This window comes from Pelophylax lessonae, assembly GCF_965119305.1.
Source record: "Pelophylax lessonae genome assembly, chromosome: 13".
Classification (NCBI taxonomy): Eukaryota; Metazoa; Chordata; class Amphibia; order Anura; family Ranidae; genus Pelophylax; species Pelophylax lessonae.
This window is the reverse complement of record NC_138780.1, coordinates 118,647,159-118,667,283: the sequence shown is the minus strand read 5'-3', so window position 1 is coordinate 118,667,283 and position 20,125 is coordinate 118,647,159.

Below are 20,125 nucleotides of genomic sequence, written 5' to 3'. Positions count from 1 at the left end.
CTTTTCTATTTGCTTTAGAAACATCCTTGTTCATCACCAGCATTATTTACATCATTAGCACCTTTTCTGTGAAACTATTGACCTAATCCTATCCTCTGTCAAACAAAAGAAAATTCCCAGCTCAACCTACAGACCAATCTGCAACCAACGGAATTATCCTGTCTAATAGTATGCATTAAAAACAGGGGTTTAGTTTGCACACATTTGCGTAAGCATGTATTTGCAATTGTCTGCAAACTAAACCCTTGTTTTTAATGCATACTGTTAGACAGGATATTTTGGTTGGTTGCAGGCTGGTCGGTAAGTTTAGCTGGGAAATTTCTTTGGTTTTGTTTGACATACATCACCCTTCCATGTGCTCTTTGCTGCAAAGGCCAGTTATAGGTGGGGGCAATGGCCATTTGTTTGTACTGTAATCCTATCCTCTCCCTCCTAATGGGTGAAAGAGAAGCTATATAGGTTTTGGGTCAATTTTCGTTACATTTTTTCCACTAAATTCATTAGTATTACTATATATAATTTCTATTTTGAAAATAAACATTTAGTATAGTGCAGGGTGTCAAACTCAATTTCATTGCAGGCTGCATCAGCATTATGGTTGCCCTCAAAGGGTTGGTTATATCTGTAAGATTAGATGTCCAGAGCACCCCCACGCCCCCTTACACCCTTACATGAGATGTCAAGAGCCCCCCCACCATCATAAGTCAAGAGTCATCCACCATTCCTTACATCACAATGCACCCCCTTACCTTGTGCTACTGCAAGGAAGAAGGTGAGGGTGGATCTGGGAAGAAGAAATTACAAGATCTGTAGGAGGACCAGAGGAGGGCTGGAGTCAACTTACAGAGTCTGCTGAATGCTGAGACCAGGGGAGGCAGAGACAAGGTGGTGTTGTGGCTGCACAGCGAGGTGAAGGATCTGTAGGAGGAGTTCTGGCCTCCTCTCTGCTGCAGACTGCTGAGAAGGGGGGTTGGGCAAAGAAGAGCCTTTCTGCAGCAGCAAAGAGAAGCACAGGATCTAGCAAAGGGATTTTGTCCTCTCTGCTGCCGACTACTGAGACAAGGTGGGGGCAGAGACAAGGGGGTGCCGCAGCTGCAGGAGAGGTGCGAGGGCCACATGAAATGGCCTGGGGGGGCCACATTCGGCCAGCGGGCCTTGTGTTTGACACCTGTGGTATAGTGTATGCTTATGAGGCAGAATTCACAGAACATAGCAGAATCTGTTTGATTTCAGACTGTCTGTCTCTGAAACAAGGCGGATTGGGGCGAAACATACACTTCCTGTTTTACTTCTTGGACGGGATGTAATAATAAATCTCCAAATGCATAGAAAGACAGCAAAAAATAATAAAAAACTGACATAGGATTTTGACCATTGACAACTCAATCTAATACTAGAAAAAATCACTTTAGATATTCTGTAATTATAATATTCATAGCTTTAAAAAGGTTGTCTGCTTTTCTTCATTCCTGGTGGTGGAGAAGAATAAAGCGGAAAATTGAAGAGTAAGTATGTTCATTTACAGTCAACATTAAAGTTTAAAGAGTAACCCCTTCTTTTCTATTCTTCTTTTCATTAACCCCTTCTTTGCAAACTACAGACTTTTCCAGAATAGGACACTTCACGTAATACCTGTGTATCACATATTCAGTAGTATATGTGTGCTTTAAAGCGGTATTAAACCCAAAACCAAACATTTAATATATTGCAGCTTATCAATCATTAGATGTGGTGGTTGCATTAGTATTTATTTTTTTAGTTTTTATCCCCTCTGTTTTCACCTGGTGATCTTGCCAGTAACACCCCCCCCCCGTATTTGAGTGCCCCCACTCTGGATGAACCAGCACAGGGGCACCTTTGGAAAGCAACATTGTCAGTCTGGGGGGTGGGGAGTGTTAGCTGTACTGGCAAATTTAGATACACTGACCCATTGAAGCCAAACTCCAGCTTTTATAAGCAATTACAGCAAAAAGTTTTTTTTTCTCCTTTTGGGACAAACAGTGGCGTAGCGTGGGGGGTGCAGGGGGGGCCGGCCGCACCGGGCGCAACATCTGGGGGGGGGCGCCTCCGCTCCGCAATGTCATGTCAGATGTCACTCACTCTGTCATAGGCTGGCCGCCGCCCGCTGAGTCTACTCTCGACTCTGCCCCTGGCTCACTCACTGTCACTGCTTCGCTTGGCAGCTCGGCTCCCCAATCCGATCCAGCCGGCGTCGCCCACTGTGGAGTGGTGGTGGGGGGAGACAGGCCAGGCGTGCGCCGTGCGGTGCGGAGATGGACTGTCTGGGGGAGGGACTAACCAGTGCAGCGGCCGCCCAGCGCAGCACGGGAGACGGGGAGAGAAGAACCACACCAGGCCAGCAGAGCAGCAGAAGAAGCCGGCGCGGCGAGGAGGAGGATGACAGGACAGGAGTCACAACAGGACAGTCAGCAATTTCAGCAAAGAAGGCAGGTGAGACGAGGCCAGAGAGCCTGGTGACAGTGGTGCTGCAGCAGCCAGGAGGAAAACCTAGCCTGGGGTCAGTCGGGATAGGTGAAAAAAAGGTAGGAGTAGTGTACTGACTCTGGCTGTACTAGTCACTGTCTGACTGAGTGACTGTGAGAAGACTATGTAAAGGGGATCTATTTTAAGGGGAACCTGGCCTGCTGTAAGGGGGGAGATCTAAATGGGGAACGGGACCTCACCTCACCCTGGCCTGCTGTAAGGGGGAATCTATATGGGGGACCTCACCTCACCCTGGCCTGCTGTAAGGGGGAATCTATATGGGGGACCTCACCCTGGCCTGCTGTAAGGGAAGATCTATATGGGGGACCTCACCCTGGCCTGCTGTAAGGGGGGATCTATATGGGGGACCTGATCCCCCATATAGATCCCCCCTTACAGTAGGCCAGGGTGAGGTGAGGTCCTTCATATAGATCCCCCTTTACAGCAGGCCAGGGTGAGGTGAGGTCCCGTCCCTGATATAGATCCCCCCCCCTTACAGCAGGCCAGGGTGAGGTGAGGTCCCCCATATAGATTCCCCCTTACAACAGGCCAGGGTGAGGTTAGGTCTGGGGTCCCCCATATAGATCCCCCCTTACAGCAGGCCAGGGTCCGGACCTCACCTCACCCTGGCCTGCTGTAAGGGGGGGATCTATATGGGGGACGGGACCTCACCTCACCCTGGCCTGCTGTAAGGGGGATCTATATGGGGGACCTCACCTCACCCTGGCCTGCTGTAATGGGGGGGGATCTATATGGGGGACCTGGGATCTATATGGGGGACCTCACCCTGGCCTGCTGTAAGGGGGGATCTATATGGGGGACTAGGTCCCCCATATAGATCCCCCCTTACAGCAGGCCAGGGTGAGGTGAGGTCCCCCATATAGATCTCCCCCCTTACAGCAGGCCAGGGTGAGGTGAGGTCCAAGGTCCCCCATATAGATCCCCCCTTACAGCAGGCCAGGGTGAGGTGAGGTCCCCCATATAGATCCCCCCTTACAACCGGCCAGGGTGAGGTCCCCCATATAGATCTCCCCCTTACAACAGGCCAGGGTGAGGTGAGGTGCAGGGTCCCCCATATAGATCCCCCTCCCCCTGGCCTACTGTAAGGGGGGTGATCTATATGGGGGACCTCACCTCACCCTGGCCTGCTGTAAGGGGGGATCTATATGGGGGACCTCACCTCACCCTGGCCTGCTGTAAGGTGGGAGATCTATATGGGGGACCTCACCTCACCCTGGCCTGCTGTAAGGGGGGATCTATATGGGGGACCTCACCTCACCCTGGCCTGCTGTAAGGGGGAATCTATATGGGGGACCTCACCTCACCCTGGCCTGCCGTAAGGGGGGATCTATATGGGGGACCTCACCTCACCCTGACCTGCTGTAAAGGAGGATCTATGGGGGACCTGCCCTGGCCTGCTCTAAAGGGGATCTATGCCATAGATTCCCCCTTTAGAGCAGGATCCCCATAGATCCCCTTTAGAGCAGGCCAGGGTCCCCATAGATCCCCTTTAGAGCAGGCCAGGGTCCCCATAGATCCCCCTTTAGAGCAGGGTCCCCATAGATTCTCCACTTTAGAGAAATGTCCCCATAAATTATATGGGGACCATTCTCTAAAGGAGGTTCTATGGGGGACCCTTCTCTATAGGGGGATCTATGGGGACCCTGGCCTGCTCTATAGGGGGATCTATGGGGACCCTGCTGTAAAGGGGGATCTTTGGGGACCCTGCTCTAAAGGGGGATCTATAAGGACCCTGCTCTAAAGGAGGATCTATAGGGACCCTGCTCTAGCTCAAGTGCTAAATTCCCATGGGTTAGGGGGCGCAAATTACTTGCCTTGCCCCGGGTGCCGACAACCCACGCTACGCCACTGGGGACAAAGGTTTTATATGAATAAATAAAAGTTGATCATTTTAAGCACCTGTGTCAGTGTAAAATGGTTTATCTCATCTATGCAACTGATATATTTAGCTGGAGAGCTTGTTCCTTTTGTAAAACAACAGACTTACTGGCTGGATCACCAGATAAAAAAAAAAAGAAAGCCTAAAAATGAAAACTAATGCAGCCATCACATCTAATAAATGGAAAGCTTCAATATAATTAAAGTTTGCTTTTGAGTTTAATACTGCTATAACCACATAACGACCGCCCACCGCAGTTTTACTGCAGCAGGCAGCCGCTCCTGGGCAAAGCAATGTTATGTTACGTCGCTCTCTCAGGAAACTCTAGGGGGTGAGTGTGCGCTGCTGGCAACGCGCTCCCGCCCCCGCCTGTCAGCTGGGGAGCCAGTGCGTGTGACCGGCGGCTCCAATGGCCACCGGCCACTCGTGATCTCCCGCAGCTGAGAGAGAAGGACAGACGGCTGATGTAAACACAGCCGTCTGTCATTCTCCCTGAAGTGATCACAGAGGCTATGTGATCCTGCTACATAGGGTCGCATGTCTCTGTGATTAATTCACAAGCCACACCCCCTGACAGTTAGAATCACGCCCCCTAGGGATACATTTAACCCACTGATCACCAGTAATGTTAACCCCTTCCCTGCCAGTGTCATTATTACAGTAACAGTGCATATTTGTAGCACTGATTACTGTAGTAATGTCATTGGTACCCCCAAAAGTGTCAAAAATGTCAATTAGGGGTCCGATCTGTCCGCCGCAATGTCGCAGTCCCGCTAAAAAAATCGCAGATCGCCGCTATTACTAGTAAAAAAAAAAAACAATAAAAATGACATAAATCTTTCCCGTAGTTAGTAAACTTTTTACCAAAAATATGTAGCAGAAAACAAATTGGCCTAAAATGTTAAAAAAATGTTGATTTTTTTAATTTTTTTTTTGAGAATTTCATATAAAAGAATGTGAAAAATATTGTCATTTTTTTTTAAATTGTCGCTCTTTTTTTGTTTATAGCGCAAAAAATAAAAATCGCACAGGTGATCAAATACCATCAAAATAAAGCTCTGTTTGTGGGGAAAAAAGGACGTCAATGCAGCGTCGCACGACCGCGCAATTGTCCGTTAAAGTAACGCAGTGCCGAATCGCAAAATAGGGCCTGGTCATTGAGTAGCCAAATCCTCCGGTCCTTAAGTGGTTAACATTGATGGAAATATAACATTTAACATTCAATATTCCAACATATTCTATCTTTCAGTATCACTTCCTATCACTTACTTAGATTCCCTCATCTTTCTTTGCATGTGGTAAGGTACCTGCCTTGTTGGAAATGCTCAGATCTGACACAGTCCCACAATGCATTGCTTCAGTAGCCAGCAAGTGTGCACACAATCAGCGACATTTAAAGGGTAACTCCACTTTCATGGGGAAAAAAATCAGCAAATAAAGAAAAAACAATATAGCGTATCTAATTGCGACACAAATCATATTGTAATTGAATGTTATTAAAAATTACCTTTCCATTTGAGTTTTTCAGTCTGGAAATGCAATGCAATATGGCTACCTGGAGGTGTTCTGTACACAGAATGTATACTGACCACACCCCCAGAAACATCATTTCCTGCTTGTGTGATTGGCTCACCAATTTTTCCAGAAGTCTGCATAAGATACAAGTCAGATTTCTGGAATCCCCTGCAACAAAAATGTCATTTTTGGTGAGATACTCCCAAAAGGAACACATCTAAAGGGATGCAGGCCCAGCAGCTTTCCTCATTAGAGCCCTGCAGCTGCCACAGCTGATAGATAATTATGAAACCACTCCCATTTGACCAATTCAGCACAGAGGAACAAACAGGGATTTATTCAGAATAACAAAAGGTAGGAATCTGCAACAAAGTTTGTTAAACTCCTTGTAATGTACTGTAGTAATGTAGATCACCTAGAGGGGAATGTTTTTTCTCAACAAAAGTGGAGTTACTCTTTAATTGACAAGCTGCCTTATGGTAGAAAAGGGAAAATGGAGTAGGGATAAAGTCACTTTGCAAAATAAAAACAGTAATTTCTTTAAATTAAAAAAAAAACAACAAACGTAACAATGTACCAGAGACAGAAGAAAAGAGAAAAAATAAAGCTGTCTTCTATATTGGTAAAAACAGCGATGTTTTGTTCACCGTGTTTGCCAAGAAAAATTCACCTAAATGTCCATGGAGAGTTCCTAGTCATGGAGACAAAGAAGTCCTCCACAAAAGTGAATAACCCTCTGTATCAGACTGATTTTTTTTTTTTTTTTTTTTTAGTTTCTCAAAAAATAAAATATGAAACTTGAATGGCCTGTAATACTACATTCCCAGCTTATGTGATGAACTTCCTTTTTCCTGGCTTTTATAGATACTTTATACCTGTTTTCGGTTTTTGTTGAAGCGGTATTGTAGAATTGTAACTCCTCTAGTCAAAATCCTGACAATAGTTGCTTGGGTAGTATAGTAGTAGAAGATTATATATAAAAATAAATACATAAAAATAAAATCAATCTGCCTCTCTGAAGTCTTTTTAACCTAAGAATATTCTTTCCATTACCTGTAATAAATTTCTGTTACGCCACTAGATGGAGCTTCAGGCTAAACTTTTCATTCCCTGGCGGTTTGTCTCCATAGCACAAGCTAAAATGGTTTTGTGACAAAGACAAAAAATAAATTTTATTTCTACATTTGTTATACATTTTGAAATTATTTTCTTTGCACACACTTTTTTTAGCACCACAGTATTGTTTTGCTGATTGCATGCATCCCGTTCCCCCATCCATGAATCAGCTATAGTACTGTATACCTGGGAATATCTCTACCTCCCATCGCTGACTCATCAGTGTAGGGTCCCTGGAATAATATTTCCTCCCATTCCTGACTCATCAGTGTAGGGTCCCTGGAATATTATTTTCTCCCATTCCTGACTCATCAGTGTAGGGTCCCTGGAATATTATTTAATCCCATCCCTGACTCATCAGTGTAGGGTCCCTAGAATATTATTTAATCCCATCCCTGACTCATCAGTGTAGTGTCCCTGGAATATTATTTCCTCCCATCCCTGACTCAGCAGTGTAGGGTCCCTGGAATATTATTTCCTCCCATCCCTGACTCATCAGTGTAGGGTCCCTGGAATATTATTTCCTCTCATCCCTGATTCAGCTGTGTAGGGTCCCTGGAATAATATTTTCTCCCATTCCTGATTCATCAGTGTAGGGTCCCTGGAATAATATTTCCTCCCATTCCTGACTCATCAGTGTAGGGTCCCTGGAATAATATTTCCTCCCATTCCTGACTCATCAGTGTAGGGTCCCTGGAATAATATTTCCTCCCATTCCTGACTCATCAGTGTAGGGTCCCTGGAATAATATTTCCTCCCATTCCTGACTCATCAGTGTAGGGTCCCTGGAATATTATTTCCTCCCACCCCTGACTCATCAGTGTAGGGTCCCTGGAATGTTATTTCCTCCCACCCCTGACTCATCAGTGTAGGGTCCCTGGAATATTATTTCCTCCCATCCCTGATTCAGCTGTGTAGGGTCCCTGGAATAATATTTCCTCCCATTCCTGACTCATCAGTGTAGGGTCCCTGGAATATTATTTCCTCCCACCCCTGATTCAGCTGTGTAGGGTCCCTGGAATAATATTTTCTCCCATTCCTGATTCATCAGTGTAGGGTCCCTGGAATATTATTTCCTCCCATTCCTGACTCAGCAGTGTTGGGTCTATAGAATATCATTTCCTCTTATCCCAGATGTGTAGGGTCCCTGGATTCAGCAGTGTGAAGTCCCTGAAATATAATTTCCTCCCATTTCTGAGTCAGCAGTATATTGTCTCTGAAAAAAAAAATCATTGTCCCCTATCCACGTTGGATGGTTCACCTGCAAATACTACTGACGTCCTTACGCATCTTAGCAGCATAGGCGTGCTCACAGGGTGTGCCAGGTGTGCCTTGGCATACCCTTGTCACCCCATGTGGTGCAGATTCCTCCTGATGCCCAAACCCCCATGTCCCACCCCCCTTACCCCACAGCACTGCCGGCCTCCCTCCTCTCATTGCCTTCAGTCCCTTTCCCCATCTCAAAAGTGAGACATCAGGGGTCTGTTTAGACCCTTGATATTTCACCAAAGCCCCCCGATGGTGCTCTTTAAAAACATGAAAAAAAAAACTATTATAAAAAATAATTAAAACATTTGTAAAATATAATATAAAAATAAAATAATAAAAATGAAAAATGACTGACACCATCCACTGCTCTACTGACACCAACAACTGCTTTACTGACATGTCCACTACATGTCCACTGCTCTACTGACACCATCCACTGCTCTACTGACACCATGTTTTAATACATTTTAAAATGTATTTATAGGAGTGTATGTGTCTGTGTGTGTATGTCTATGTATATACGCACGTATATATGTTAAAGCTTTGGGTTTTGGGTTTGACGTCACACCAGGCTCCGCCCTGCTGTTTACCAGGGCACTTCAGGATACCTGTACTCTGGGGCTCTTACATTGATGGATGTGGTCACAATATCTGCACCTCTCTTTTTTAGACACTTAAATATTTTTTTCATATTTAGACTTACATTTTTAGTTATTTTAGGTAATATATGCTTCTTTGTAAGATCAATTTTGTTTGAGTTGGTTATCTCAATTAAATTAAATACTGTAGCTGCTGACTTCTAATATTAGGACACATACCTGTCCATGGAGCCCGTTATGTCAGAACCCCAGCCGATTTTTACATCGGCTCTCGGGTGCTGCCGTCGTCATTGCTTCTAAGGGAAACCATCAGTGAAGCCTTCATAGCTCGTTCCCTACTGCAAATGCGCAAAGCGCACCGCGCTTCCTGAATAGCCTGGCGGCGGGGGTGATCTTGCCGCAGGGAGGTCTCCCAGAAGTGGGGATGGGTACCTAGCCCACTTCCCCGATAGATGCCAAATGTGGCACAGGAGGGGGTGGGGGTGAGGAGACAGATACGCGGAGCTTTCACTTTTGGGTGGAGCTCCGATTTAAGTCACATTTTTTTATTTGATGTATTAGAATTAGCACAGCATGTGTTTTTGGTGTATTTGAACTTTGTTTTATTTTTCATAGTATGATTGCAGCTTTTTCCATTTAATACTCAGTATTCACCAAAGCTCAGTTCATGTCACTTTACTCTAATATCACAATCCCCCCTTTACATCAACCCCCCTCCCCCACAGAGCAGTGTCCTCTGTCCCATTCACATCACCCCCTAAAAAAGTGTCCTCTTCTCCCCGTTCACATCATACCCCCCCCAGCACTGCCCCCAACAGCAATGTCCTCTGCCCCCCTTCACATTACCTCCCCCCACAGTAGGGTCCTCTGTCCTCCTTCACATCATCGCCTCAGCACTGTCCCCCATAGCAGTGTCCTCTGCCTTGTCATATTACCTCCTCCCACAGTAGTGTCCTCTGCCCTCCTTCATATCACCCCCCAACACTGTCCCCTACAGCAGTGTCCTCCACCCTCTCATATTACCTTCCCCCACAGTAGTGTCATTTGCCCCCTTTCACATCACCTCCACAACACTGTTCCCCATAGCAGTGTCCTCTGCCCCTTCACATCACCTCTCCCCCACAACAGTGTCCTCTGCTGCCCTTCACATCACCTTTCCCCTACAGCAGTCTCCTCTTCACATCACCTCTCCCCGAAAGCAGTGTCCTCTGCTCCCCTTCACATCACCTCTCCCCCACAGCAGTGTCCTCTGCTCCCCTTCACATCACCTCTCCCCCACAGCAGTGTCCTCTGCCGCCCTTCACATCACCTCTCCCCCACAGCAGTGTCCTCTGCTCCCCTTCACATCACCTCTCACCCACAGCAGTGTCCTCTGCTCCCCTTCACATCACCTCTCCCCCACAGCAGTGTCCTCTGCCGCCCTTCACATCACCTCTCCCCCACAGCAGTGTCCTCTGCTCCCCTTCACATCACCTCTCACCCACAGCAGTGTCCTCTGCTCCCCTTCACATCACCTCTCCCCCACAGAAGTGTCCTCTGCCCCCGTTCACATAACCTCTCCCCCACAGCAGTGTCATCTGCTCCCCTTTACATCACCTCTCCCCTACAGCAATGTCCTCTGCTCCCCTTCACATCACCTCTCCCCCACAGCAGTGTCCTCTGCTCTCTTCACATCACCTCTCCCCCACAGCAGTGTCCTTTGCTCCACTTCACATCACCTCTCCCCCACAGCAGTGTCCTCTGCTCCCCTTCACATCACCTCTCCCCCACAGCAGTGTCCTCTGCTCCACTTCACATCCCCTCTTCCCCACAGCAGTGTCCTCTGCTCCCCTTTACATCACCTCTCCCCTACAGCAATGTCCTCTGCTCCCCTTCACATCACCTCTCCCCCACAGCAGTGTCCTCTGCTCCCCTTCACATCACCTCTCCCCCACAGCAGTGTCCTTTGCTCCACTTCACATCACCTCTCCCCCACAGCAGTGTCCTCTGCTCCCCTTCACATCACCGCTCCTCCACAGCAGTGTCCTCTGCCCCCCTTCCCATCACCTCTCCCCCACAGCAGTGTCCTTTGCTCCCCTTCACATCACCTCTCCCCCACAGCAGTGTCCTCTGCCCCCCTTCCCATCACCTCTCCCCCACAGCAGTGTCCTCTGCTCCACTTCACATCACCTCTCCCCCACAGCAGTGTCCTCTACCCCTCTTCCTATCACCTCTTCCCCACAGCAGTGTCCTCTGCTCCACTTCACATCAACTCTCCCCCACATCAGTGTCCTTTGCTCCACTTTACATCACCTCTCCCCCACAGCAGTGTCCTCTGCTCCCCTTCCCATCACCTCTCCCCCACAGCAGTGTCCTCTGCTCCACTTCACATCACCTCTCCCCCACAGCAGTGTCCTCTACCCCTCTTCCCATCACCTCTTCCCCACAGCAGTGTCCTCTGCTCCACTTCACATCACCTCTCCCCCACATCAGTGTCCTTTGCTCCCCTTCACATCACCTCTCCCCCACAGCAGTGTCTTCTGCCCCCCTTCACATCACCTCTCCCCCACAGCAGTGTCCTCTGCCCCCTTCACATCACCCCCACAGTATTTTAACCTCCCTGGCGGTATGATTGTTTCCGATTTTAGGTGCTGAAAGCGGTACCATTATTTTGCATGTAATTCTTGAGGAAGAGCAGCCCAAACCAACTATTCACATATGATTTTTTTTTACTGTGTGTTCTTCTTTATAACATCTCGGGTATGATAAAGTTTGAAACACAAAATCATAAATTATAATATAATAAATAACTTTAAAAAGTTAAAGTATATATATATATATATATATATATATATATATATATATATATATATATATATAAACACACACACGTATATATATATATATATATATATATATATATATAGTATAGTAAAACGGCAGGCAGGGGCACTGGGGGGCAAACTAATGTCAATTTATTTTATTTAGTAATGTAATCCAGTAGGATTACAATATATCAGTGTGTCTGTGTGTTTTACTTTTCAAATTTGCCGCCGGTTCCACCCCCTGCGTCGTGACACTCGCAGGAGACGGAAGCCGGGGCACAGAGCATCAGGCGGAAGATCCGACCGCTGTATGCTGCAGTGTCAGGGTACTGCCAACATCTTGGCCAATCAGCGAATTCGCGCATTGGCACGAATACGCATACGCGTCCAATCACGGGCGAACGCAGTCCGGAATGTGCGTGCGAGAATGCGCACGCGCATACGCAGTGCGTAATGGCGCTTGGCGCCAAACGGCCTATTTAAAGCCAGCAATCACAACAACTAGTTGCTGGATGATCAACAGCTTCCCGTGTTCCCTGTGCCTTGTAAACTTGCTGATCTTGACTTCCTGTTGCCGACCCGGACTGTTTGACTTTGTTTCTCCTGGCTCCTGACCCCTTGGCTTGCTCTTGGATTCCTGTTGTCTTCTCCAATACTTGACCTCGGCTTGGCTCCTGACTTCTCTCCAGCATTCTCCCAGTTTGTTCCTGTTTGCACCTTGCTACTGCCTTGCTTGCCAAAGTGTTCCGGACCTGCTTGGAACTTCACAACAAGCTTTGTTCCTGCTTCCATCTGGTCATCCCAACCGGCAACCCGTGCTACTTCGGGCACAGCACTCCCTGTCCCACTTCCAGGGGTGCTCTGCACCTAGCCACAAGGGGCAGCCATCTCTACACTCCGGCTTCGGATCAGGTACGTGACATGCAGGAACACATTGCGGGATCCCGGGGACAAGGTAAGTAACCTCTCTTCCAGTGTCCTCTGCTCTACTCAACATTCCATTCCCTCTCCCCCACAGCAGTGTCCTCTGCTCCCCTTCACATCCCCTCTCCCCCACAGCAGTGTCTTCTGCCCCCCTTCACATCACCTCTCCCCCACAGCAGTGTCTTCTGCCCCCCTTCACATCACCTCTCCCCCACAGCAGTGTCCTCTGCTCCCCTTCACATCACCTCTCCCCCACAGCAGTGTCCTCTGCTCCCCTTCACATCACCTCTCCCCCACAGCAGTGTCCCCTGCTCCCCTTCACATCGCCTCTCCCCCACAGCAGTGTCCTCTGCTCCCCTTCACATCACCTCTCCCCCACAGCAGTGTCCTCTGCTCCCCTTCACATCACCTCTCCCCCACAGCAGTGTCCTCTGCTCCCCTTCACATCACCTCTCCCCCACAGCAGTGTCCTCTGCTCCCCTTCACATCACCTCTCCCCCACAGCAGTGTCTTCTGCCCCCCTTCACATCACCTCTCCCCCACTGCAGTGTCCTCTGCTCCCCTTCACATCACCTCTCCCCCATAGCAGTGTCCTCTGCTCCTCTTCACATCACCTCTCCCCCACAGCAGTGTCCTCTGCTCCCCTTCACATCACCTCTCCCCCACAGCAGTGTCCTCTGCTCCACTTCACATCACCTCTCCCCCACAGCAGTGTCCTCTGCTCCCCTTCACATCACCTCTCCCCCACAGCAGTGTCCTCTGCTCCCCTTCACATCACCTCTCCCCCACAGCAGTGTCCTCTGCTCCACTTCACATCACCTCTCCTCCATAGCAGTGTCCTCTGCTCCCCTTCACATCACCTCTCCCCCACAGCAGTGTCCTCTGCTCCCCTTCACATCACCTCTCCCCCACAGCAGTGTCCTCTGCCCCCCTTCACATCACCTCTCCCCCATAGCAGTGTCCTCTGCCCCCCTTCGGCTCGAGGTTATCGCTAATGGCACTGAAATTCCACCCCGAGCCACACTCGGGAATACCACTAAGGAGGTTAAGAGACAATCAGAGTATTGTATAAACTGCGGATTACTGGGGTGTCCTGGCTCGGATTTATAAATGTTGTATATTTATTTTATTGCACGCATATATGTAGTTGGGCCTATGAGAGTTCTTAGGTGTATTTCAAATAATAAATATAAATATATGATTTTATGGAAAGTCATTTGACCTCATGGTGTATCATTAAAATCTGATGTTGTAGAGTTCTATCCAGTTTCTTCAAATGTTTTACCACGTCAGTCAAAACCGAACATTGATTTGACCAAATCAAGTTTTTTAAACAAAATTATGCAAATGCACTTCAATAGTGAATTCACTGCAGGAGCATCCCCAAATCTGCCTGCATGTTGTGGTCATTAATAGAAGACCTCACACTCATTTTGACAATAAAGCTGCTGTGCCACTTTCATGGCATTAATTGCTCTTGGTAATGTATTGCATCAAATTAAAAAGAACAACGGCAGCAGTTTTGGTTTTGACAGTGACTTGTGTGCCAAATTCTGGTAGTTTTAATCTGCTACACTTCTACACTGTGGTGCTAAACCTGCTCCAGATTTAAAATTAAATATCGACAGTCCGTATCTTATAAAAGTGGAGCTAATTAAGACCAACTTTATTTGGACCCCAGAGATGTATACACTATATTACCAAAATTACGCCTGCCTTTACACGCACATAAACTTTAATGGCATCCCAGTCTTAGTCCATAGAATTCAATATTGAGTTGCTGCTTTACAGCTATAACAGCCTTAACTCTTCTGGGAAGGCTGTCCACAAGGTTTAGGAGTGTCTCTATGGAAATGTTTGACCATTCTTCTAGAAGCGCATTTGTGAGGTCAGGCACTGATGTTGCGTGAGAAGGCCTGGCTTGCAGTCTCCACTCTAATTCATCCCAAAGGTGTTCTATCGGGTTAAGGTCAGGACTTTGTCCTGCACCCCAAACTGGCACATCTATCTCTTTATGGACCTTGCTTTGTGCACTGGTGTGCAGTCATGTTGGAACAGAAAGGGGACATCCCCAAACTGTTTCCTCAAAGTTGGGAGCGTGAAAATGTCCAAAATGTCTTGGTATGCTGATGCCTTAAGAGTTCCCTTCACTGGAACTGAAGGGCCAAGCCCAACACCCGAAAAACGACCCTACGCCTAATCCCCCCTTCACCAAAGTATTTGAACCAGTGCACAAAGCAAGGTCCATAAAGACATGGATGAGCAATTTTCTGGTGGAGGAAATTGACTGGCGGGCACAGTGTCCTGACCCTAACCTGATCGAACACCTTTGGGGTGAATTAAAGCGGAGACTGCGAGCCAGGCCTTCTCACCCAACATCAGTGCCTGACCTCACAAATGCGCTTCTGGAAGAATGGTCAAACATTCCCATAGACACACTCCTAAACCTCATGGATGGCCTTCCCAGAAGAGTTGAAGCTGTTATAGATGCAAAGGGTGGGCAAACTCAATATTGAACCCTATGGATTAGAACGGCATTAAAGTTCAAGCGCCCCAACACTTTTGGTAATATAGTGTATATCCAAAGTGTCTTGCATGCATTCTAAAATTGGTGCGCCAAATTTTAAGTACAAATTCTTGACAGGTACATGAATTTGGCGTGCGCTGTGTTACTTTTAGACTGCACGCAAGACACTTTGGCAAACGTTGTCTTTATGAATTCCAGGGATTATCTTTTCTGTTGTGACTCTGATGGGTGACAAGAGAGGAATTAAGGGAGATCGCACAATAAAACAATGCTATTGTCAGCATCATGAACAGTAATTACACTGCATCTTCACAATGTTCCCAGCAGTAACAAGTTTACACACAAGGCTTCCTAATCAAGTTCTACTCCAAACAAAATAATTTGTTTTGGGTGTGGCTTTAATTAATTAGTATTTGTGTCCTCTCCTAAATTTATTGCACGTAATCACTGAAAATAGCCATTAATTATAAGGGCTGTCCACTAAGAAAGTTCAATAAATGACTACAAGCAGCAATCAGCTGTGAATTCACAGTCAAAAGAAATAAAGGGTGGATGGCGCATAGGCGGATGAGACACAGGATCCAAAGTGACAGCCTGATTGGTGAAAGTGTAGCAAAGACAGCGGACTGATTGCAGCAATACTGGCAAGCATGGATAGAAGGCAGCTGACAGGAGATGAAGGAATCTCTAGGCAGCATCAAAACAAACGCGTTTCAGAGCTGCCTATGGCTCTTTTCTCAAAGCTTTGAGAAAGGAGCCGTGGGCGGCTCTGAAACGCGTTAGCCACGTCCCGTCTTCCTGCCCCTAGCGCTCACATCACGCCCGACCAGGGACTCGGCGGTCTGTGAATGCTTCCTCATGGAGTGCCAGGCTGGAAGCCTCCTGCTTCGTTCATCATCCGCTCGGGTACACCCAGTTCCATATGTCCTCCCTGTGTCACAGCCTCACTGACCCCTGGAGGGTCTGACATGCGCTCCATTGTTCATCATCTTGTAAGTCTCCATTTGTCTAATAAATCTACAAACTTTTAATGCAAACTGCACTTAGAGTGGCGCTCCTCTGTCTTTGTTTTTAAGCTGTGAATTCACAACCACCAGCAATGAAAACCTACTTAAGGTTCTTTCACACGGGCATTCCGTTCAGTTCCTCTGTTCAGTCATGTTTTTTCAAAGAAAGATGGGTGAAGTTACATTTTTGCATCAGTTTTTACATATTTTGCTGTTTATCTGTTTACATCTGTTTTTGTTCTGATCCGCTTTTTTAACAGGAGAAAAATAGGGCTTTGACCCGTTCCGAATAACAGATGTTGAGGAAAACAGATTTAAATGCATGATCATCCATTTTTCCATGCATTGTTGTCCATTTTTCAATCGTCAATGGGGGGATGAAAAACAGGCAAACGGAAGGCCCATGTGAAAGGGGGTTAGGCTTGGTTCCCCCCTATGCAGTTTGCTTTTGCACTGTTTGCAAGTTTTTTTATGCATTTTGCGTTTTGCAATTTTTTTTTTCCGCTCAATTTGTTGTTAGGCAGATTAAACCGAACATTGACGTAAAATTTGCAGCAAAATTGCTGCAAAAACGAACTACATGTATTTCTGCAGCTTCTCCATTGAAGTCTATTGAACCAAGAATGCCCCATTTTGCTTTTAAAAAAAAGTCTCTGGCCCTTCTCAAAAACGCAAAGGCTGAAAAAAGCATAGATGTGAAAGTGTCCCATAGGAAGCCATATTAAATGGACTGTAATGCATTTCTGCAAAAAGCACCAAAAAACGCATAGGTGTGTACCGAGCCTATGACAGGGAAAGACACAGCTCACAGTGTTACTACTCATTCAGCTACCTGCTGCTACTTTCTGTTACTTCTGCTACTACCTACTGCTACTTACTATGACTGCTTCTACTAACTATCGCTACTTACTATGACTGATACCACTAACTAATGCTACCTACTATATCTGCTACTACTACCTGCTGCTATTTACTATGACTGCTACTGTTACCTACTGCTACTTTTTATAACTGCTACTGCTACTTACTGCTATATACTATGACTGCTCCTACTAACTACTCCTATTTACAATGAATGCTATTGCTACTTATACTTATTGCTACTTATGACAGCTGTTACTTTCTTAGGCTGCTTTTTCCACCTATTGCTACTACTATTACTTTTGCTAAGCATGAAAATAAACTGTAATTTAGCCTATTACTTATTGTTTTGAAGATATCTTCTGTTTTTGTAAATTGCAATTTGAAATAACTGTTGTCTATGCTGTCCACAGGAAAGAAACCAGTAAAAACATGGATCTGCTGTAGAAGCACATCCAGTACGCCAAGTACACTAAGCACAACTGGAATATCTATGGAGATCTAAAGTAAATAGTGGTACTGTAAATAAAAAGTACACATTGTATTCTGTAATTTGTCCTGTTTAAGGGGGACAAAAATCACGTATCAGGTACAAAGCATTGCAAAGTTATTTACAAATGAAATAAACTGTTTTTTTTTTTTGTTTTGTGTTTCAGTTGTGCGCTTTTTAAAATGTAAAGAGTATATGTTAAAAGTGTAATAAAATTAAAAACAAAACAAATAAAAACAAAAAAAAATTAATATCAGTGGTTAATAAAATATAATAGAACAAAAAAAAAAAATCATGAGGAATATGATTCCTGAATGGGAAGGAAAATAAGGAGTTAATTATGGCTGATTAGAGTAAACTAAGGGTTAAAAATATGAGAAACAGAGGAGCATTTATTTAAAAAAAAATGTTTTACTTTTCGGGTTGCTTTAACTGACATCATCTGAAGAAGCTCATCCCTTTGATCTGCAGATAAAGGAACAGAATGATACAAAAGTTACAATATTTTACATCTTTGTATCTTTCTGTAGCATAAATTCTGTAGTTTATTGTTATTATTAGTTGTTTATAAACACTGTCAGACTGCTTTTTTTTTTTTTTTTTTTTTTACAGCTGAAGCTGCCCACCTTCTCTGTCTGTGTACACAACCATATTGGCTTTGAATGAATGAATCCCTCCGTTTTTACCGTGAATTGCTTGACAAGGTCAAGTTGGTTGTTTTGTAGGCTATCTGGTAAATGTGATAGAAAATCTTTGTTTGTGAAGGCCCGTACACACGTACCGATCGTCGGCATACAAACGTCGGTGGACGAAGGATCTGCCGATTGTACGCGTGTTAGTATGGTGCCTCCGACAGATGTCTGCGCACAATCCGCGGACAAAAGTCTTTCTTGCAAACATGAAAATTTTTGTCTGCGGACACCAGAACGGACGATTGTTCGCCTGTCAGTACAGAATTCGGCCGACAGACCGCAGATTTGCAAGACTGGGCATGCTCAGAAAATTAAAAACACAGGGAAAGTTAACCATTACATGACATCACTTCTGCAGTCAGCTGAAGTCTGCAGACAAAATTCTTGTGCTGTCCTTGTGCTGTCTTTGCACTTTTCAACAGACACCGACATCCCGGGGAGAAAAGAGGAACATTTGTATGCCGACCATCGGTACGTGTGTACGGGGCTTGAGTTGTATTTTCTAGCTTGGGACCAGCTGCAGGCCAGAGTACCCCTAGGTACCAAACCTGGAACTACGTATGTGCAAGGCCTTATGGAACTAAAGCTGGTCATACATGAATCCTTTTTTTTTTTTTTTTCTTGTTAACCACTTCCCCACCAGGCCTATTTCGGACACTTTTTGTTCACAAGTTAAAACCAGTATTTTTTCCTAGAAAACTACTTAGAACCCCCAAACATTATATATATTTTTTTAGCAAAGACTCTGGAGAATAAAATTGCGGTCATTGCAATATTTTTTGCCATGCGGTATTTGCGCAGCGGTCTTTAAAACGCCATTTTTTTGGGAAAAATTACATTTCACTGCATTTAAAAAATACTAAACAGTAAAGTTAACACATTTTTTTGTATATTGTGAAAGATGATGTCACGCCGAGTAAATAGATACCCAACATGTTACGGTTTAAAATTGCGCCCCCCCGTGGGATGGTCAAACTACGGTCAATAGAGATCTCAATAGGCGACACTTTAAATTTATTTAACGGTTACCAGTTTAGAGTTAGAGTGTAGCTCTTTTTTTTTAATTATTGCTCACGCTCTGGCAATCGCGGCGATACCTCACATGTGTGGTTTGAACAGCGATTTCATTCGCGGCTCGACTTCCGTATACGTTTTTTTTTGTGCGCGAGCTAACGGTGATCAGGGCGGCTACATTTTTTTTTCCCATTTATTTTATTTATTTTTTTAACTTTATTACAGTTTTTAAAAAAAAAAAAAAATCTGATCACTTTTATTGCTGTCACGAGCAATGTAAACATCCCTTGTGACAGCAATATGCAGTGACAGGTACACTTTATGGAGGGATCGAGGGTCTAAAAGACCCTAGACCCCTCCACTACACTTCCCTGTATGCAAAACACCGAAAATGGCGTTTTTGCATACAGCCGTTTTTCAAATTTGCCGCCGTTTTGCAGAACACTAACCCGGAAGTGACGTCATGGACGCCGCCTCCGGGTTACGTCATCGGAGACCCGATCGATGCCGTTTCCGGCATTCATCGGGACTCCATCCAGCCAGCAGACGCGCCGGCTGGGTGCTCGGGGCTCCCGGTGGGACGGGAGCCCCGGTAAAAGCCGCGGAAGGTGGCTGGAGGGGGGGACGTCCCCTCCCGCCCCCGGATAACGATCGAGCGGCTCCCGAGCCGCATCGATTGGTACCGACGGAAAGCCGACCGTTGGCTTCAAACAACGGTACCAGGATGATGACTCTAGCTAGAGGCATCATCCCGGTATACCCCCGCAAAGTTTACGACGTCATATGACGTCCGCCCAGGGGGAAGTGTTTAAACCAGTGGGTTGAATGAAAAAAAATGAGCCAGTTTTCCTGGCTCAAATTCCAGGTGGATAAGGGAATCATTCCTTCTGCGAAATTTTATTCTAACAGTGGGGAGCCTTCCC